General features: G+C 28.4%; 1 long non-coding RNA gene across 1 annotated transcript; it reads left to right on the plus strand.

The window, feature by feature from the left end:
- Positions 1 to 3,090: 3,090 nt before the first annotated feature.
- LOC113372198 lies at positions 3,091 to 5,540 on the plus strand. Its single transcript, XR_003366737.1, has 8 exons — positions 3,091 to 3,245; positions 3,317 to 3,322; positions 4,279 to 4,325; positions 4,399 to 4,485; positions 4,667 to 4,724; positions 4,911 to 4,968; positions 5,149 to 5,402; positions 5,466 to 5,540. It is a non-coding gene; the product is annotated as an uncharacterized LOC113372198 (long non-coding RNA).
- The last annotated feature ends 300 nt before the right edge of the window (positions 5,541 to 5,840 follow it).

A 5,840-nucleotide genomic window follows, 5' to 3' on the forward strand; every position in this document is an offset into this window, starting at 1 on the left:
TAATGCTATAGAGCAAATCGATATACTTTAATTTTGTATTTTAATATGTACATACATTGCAGCTTCTTATGTTTACGTACGATTTTAAACAATTTTTTTTCATTTGTAACTTTTAAATAATATAAGCAATTATATGAATTATAATTTTTAAAGTTGATCATATAAATAATTCTCAATAACTCAAAATACTCAATAACATTGTTAATGAAAACAATACATTTTACCGTTTATTATTTAACTCTGGGCAAATTTCTTTTTAATTATTTTTTCAAGTGTATATGATTTATCATCTTATTTATTATATATCATATCTTAGAACCAGAATGATGTTGATGGCCTCAATAACTGAAATCTACGAAAAAATACTGAAAGTGATAAAATGTCACGAATAAAATAGCATAGAACTCTAATGTATTTATAATTATTCAACTATTTCTATCCTTAACTAACCAGGTTAACCTCATTTTAGTTGGTAATGACTAAATACTTTTAAAATTAATTACATAAAATTGAACTAAAATTACGAAATTTTTAATCACTATTTTTTCAATTTATAATAAATTTTAATTTATATTCACTGAATTTTCAAAATATAAATTCGAATATATTCTAAATCTAAAAAAATTGAATCAGAACAAAAGGGCCATTTGCCAGGAGAGAACCCGCGAGCACACGTTTACAATTAAATGACCGAAAATAATCAATAACTTTCTTTTTCTCTTCTATAGGTTCAGTGTAATCTTCCAGATGCATATCCTGTTGCTCCTGAAGATCATGATCAAATTTTTGACACGAGGGTAAACCTTTATTAATTTTATCATTGTTGCATGTAGTCTATCTTGTATGACTTTGCACTAATCCTGTTTTTTTACGGGTTCATCTCTCAAATGGGTTCGAACAGCGTTTTATTTTTTGGCAACTCTATCTTCTAAGCATTATCTATTTGGTAGTTCAAATAACTCACTAATTCTACTAACCTCATTAACTTTGCTGTTTTAACTTATTTAATAACATCAAAGATCACTTGTTCATTGAAGGGCGAATACTTACTTGGAACAAGGCTAGATCAAGTGAGTACAGATGTTCATATATATATATATATATATATATATATATATATATATATATATATATATATATATATATATAGTGTATTCAAATAATCCCGATCATCACTAACTCAATGTTTCGAAGTCCTACAGTACTCTGCCTGTAAGCTGCCTAAACACTCCAGAACAAAAATAGCAAGTTCAACCTGCCACACATAGATTGGTATAATATGTTATATTATTGCTTTTACAAAATCATGAAAAAAAAAAATATTGAAAAAAAAATTTTGAGGAAAATATTTGGAAAAAAGTTCATGGACTATTATGAAGTCCATGTCTTAGTAGTTTTCAAAAATTACTGCTTCCCAAAACTTTGTTCGAAAACATATTTTTCCCCATTTCTTTTTCAATTTTGTTTCCAAATGATTTTCTTCTCAAATTATTATTCCAAACTTTTTTTTCAAAAATTTCTTTTTCCCAAAACTTCGTTCGAAAACATATTTTCCCCATTTTTTTTTTTTTTTTTTTCCAAACGATCGAAGCTTGCTCCGAGGCGGGCTTCGAAGTTTTTTGAATGTACAGTCTTTGGATATGCAATAATATAATAATATAATATAATATAATAATATAAGATAATTTTTATATAAAAAATTGCAGAATTGAATATACACGGTAAAAAGCAAAATGTATAGTCTTTAGATACGCGATAAATTTTTTGGAAAAATCAAAATCAATTACTATTTTATTTTTATATTAGAACAATTTTTATTATGTTTTACTAATATAAAGTTGTTTTTCCCACCTATATTCTAGACAGATTTTCATTTTCAATGAACTTTTCAGGACGTAGTGCTTGTACCAGAATAAGGTATGTTAGATTTGAGTATGCATATTTTGATTTCAAATACTTTAATTTATAAGTCACGAATAAAAAATATTATTAATTAAATATTTAACTTAGAAATGAGATTTGTGGTATGACTAAATAAATTTGATGTTTGATTTTAAAGATCACTCTTGGATCATTTTTGTATATCAATTTAAATTTTATAACTTGTGCACGGTAAGACTGACTTGAGTAAAAATAAAATTGTTAAAATATGAATGTAAATAAAATAGAAAAAAATTGTCAGTATATTCAAAAATGTATTTTCATTCCTTAGATATCACTTCAAAACCAAAAAATTGTTTTAGTTATATAAGTTTTTAACAACTTTTGAAATATTTGCAGTGTAAATTAATAGAATACTTACTTTAAAAAAAATCGAGCATCAATATAGATATGAAGAGATGTTATTTAATTTAAATTATAGCGGTTTTATTGTTGTTAAAATTAAAGATTCAAACAAATATTCGTTGGATTTTCGAACAAAGAGGCGCTCGGGTACATGCAGCGCCATCTTTGCACGCTCCGTAGTCGCACATCTACAAGTTCTTTTTGCATATCTATGGTTTATGCCAGTCTGTGGAATGTCATTGCATAGAATCATTTTCTCATCGGAGTTGGTCGAAAAAACATCGTGGAATACAGAGGCCCCCTTGCCATTTGCTGCCTGGAATATAATTTGGTATGTTGTACTAGTGCTAAATACATTTCGCTTTGCGGATTCACTCAGATTTTATTTCGTTCGACAGTGTTGCGTCATACTCTGTTCAAGTCTTATTAGTGTCATAGACACCGGATATATTTTATTTCATAATGTCTACTGTTGAATAAAACTATTTAGTTGACCTTGTGCATTATATTCGAAAAGTGATTTGGACTCGGTTCTAAGACTTCCGGGAATAATATAATTTATTTTTAATTCACTATTGTTTATACAAATATAAAATACTATTTTTCAAAGTTTTTGCTGTAATTGGAAGACACAAAGTGAAAGTAAATCTGAACTACTATTTCATGTTTATTTTTATCATCGAGACTTAATCATTTAGTGAGTATCTGTACATATTGATAAATTTTAAGTGTTATTTAAATCATTACTGTGTGCTAACTCACTTCAATTTACAGATCAGAAAAATTATGTACATTGGACCACAATCAAGTCAAGTATTAGGTCAAGTATTTTAAAGCAAAACTATTTTATTATGGAACTGCTTTGTGCTCAATGTACTATTTTATCGGGTTAAAGTAGTCATTTCAATTTGGTTGAAAATAATATTGGAGGAACTGCATTGCACACGAAGACAGCTTTGGTGACATATCATCATTTGATGATGTTTAATGAAGTTCATCATAATTCAATACTAATTTCTGTATTTTACAGGTGCAGGTACGTTTGAATTTGTTGCATTTTGTGCAGAGTCATTAAATTTTTATGTCACTGTAATGCACTAATTGTGGTTTTATTGGAATTGCATTTGATATGAATGTATTTATCGAACACTGAATTTACTCAAGATATTCATTAATTGATACTTTCAGTTTTTGCTTTATCTTTTACAAGTTTACGAAATCATTAAAGCATTGGCTTTCATGAATCAAATGACCATTTGCATGATATGCATTCTTAGTTCTCGTATCTAATAATACTAACAAATACTAACAAACACTAATCCATTCTACTACTACTAAAATATAATGTGGTCGTTTGAATCTTATAAGTCTATGCAATGTGGATTTGAAGTATTACATTACATTTCAATTTTTACTATTGTGAATTCATGTTAATGCATTTCATATAAAACCAAGTGCAATTATTAAACTGCTGGTAAATTCCCAGAACTATATTTCTGAGCATCAAGATAAAATCACATGTAAACCGCAACGTAACATATCAAACAAATTGTTAAGTATCGAATAGCCAAGTAATATCGAGTGAAAATTCAGTTTACATTTATTTTATTTTATCAATTTTATTTTATATTATATTTATATTATATTTATATACTTAATTTATTCTTTACTAGATCTACTGATTTGTAACTTCATAATTTGTTTTTTTATGCATATTTGATCGGACACTGTGATTATTACACAACAGTCAACTGGAATAATACGATCAAAATATTTGGAAAGCATTCAAAGTATGAATAACTTAGAGATTTATCAAACAATGACATTTTTAAGACCACAAGAACTTCTTAGACTTATGAATAAATGCTCGTTGAAGGGGACTAAGAAGAAAGTTCAATTAAGTGTCTAAAAATCAATATTTAGCTTATCTATTTTCATATGCTGTTAATTTTTTATTTTATTTCATTTTTTTATAAATTTTTTTCATTCAAGATTGAAAATTCAAACTCTACACAGAGCCCATCACAATGGATTGTTTGGTAACGCATAAACACTTTTATGAAATCTCTATACAACATCAATGTTTACATTTCTAATATTTTTTTATTCCAGATCCTGGTTCAACTGCCAATTCAAAAATGCAAGAATATTCATTCCGACTACTTTACTAGAAATCTCTCTAGAAACATTTAATCAGGTGTATGTTTATCCATAACCAGTATAAATGCAAACATTGCTAAAATATTTTTTTTTTCTCAGGTCCTTTCAACTTCTGCTGCTCTGCACACTAACTCCTTCACCAGGAACATTTAATCAGGCATGTGTTTATCCATAACCAGTATAAATGCAAACATTGCTAAAATATTTCTATTTTTCTCAGGTCCTTTCAACTTCTGCTGCTCTGCACACTAACTCCTTCACCAGGAACATTTAATCAGGTATGTGTTTATCCATAACCAGTATAAATGCAAACATTGCTAAAACATTTCTTTTTTTTCTCAGGTCCTCTCAACTTCTGCTGCTCTGCACACAGACTCCTTCACCAGGAACATTTAATCAGGCATGTGTTTATCCATAACCAGTATAAATGCAAACATTGCTAAAATATTTCTTTTTTTTCTCAGGTCCTTTCAACTTCTGCTGCTCTGCACACTAACTCCTTCACCAGGAACATTTAATCAGGTATGTGTTTATCCATAACCAGTATAAATGCAAACATGGCTAAAACATTTCTTTTTTCTCAGGTCCTTTCAACTTCTGCTGTTCTGCAAACTAACTCCTTCACCAGGAACATTTAATCAAGTATGTGACTATTCATAACCAGTATGAATACAAACTTCATTAAAATGTTTCTTTTTGCAGATTTTCTCAATTCAACTATCACTGCCCTGATGCTCAAAACATCATGAGTTTGGAATGCTCATCCATGTAAATGATTCGCAAGTTGTTTTTTTTAATGACTGCCTATAATTATGCATGATTAACTTAACTCTTACTAAATCACTAACACGACTAACCTCACTAACTTAATCAGTTATTATAAAAACCACTTGTTGAGTTTTACAATGAATGTCTTGCTGAGATTGCTTGAAAGACATCGCTGCATGATTAATCAGGTAATTTATTTTTTATAGTATATTTTATGAGACTTGTTACTAATTCATTGTTTTTGTTCATAGGGTAAGCGACAACTTCAAGCCAAGTAGTCTTCAACTCTCAACTTACTCTTGTCTTGATCAAGACTTATTCTCCAGCAAAAACAATCGCTCGATCTACTAATTATGTCGTCCCAAGTAACTACCACCGGCTTGTCGTCAGGGAAGGTGCCTACTGTGATATATAGATTAGTTAAGTGCATAAATGTTAATGAAATAATGAATAAATATATTGTATTTAATTTAATTTGTTGTTTTAATTTAATTATGAGCCACTTTACGGTCTTTACGGCCAAATTACATTATGCTGTAACGTAAATTACGAAGATATTTAAACATTTCTAACTTAATAACAAAAATTTCTTGTGTTATTAATAGGGATACTTATTAAGTGCACTT

The sequence above is a fragment of the Ctenocephalides felis genome, unplaced genomic scaffold, assembly GCF_003426905.1.
Source record: "Ctenocephalides felis isolate EL2017-DRISC unplaced genomic scaffold, ASM342690v1 CF-g0.4_SCAFFOLD_01604, whole genome shotgun sequence".
Classification (NCBI taxonomy): Eukaryota; Metazoa; Arthropoda; class Insecta; order Siphonaptera; family Pulicidae; genus Ctenocephalides; species Ctenocephalides felis.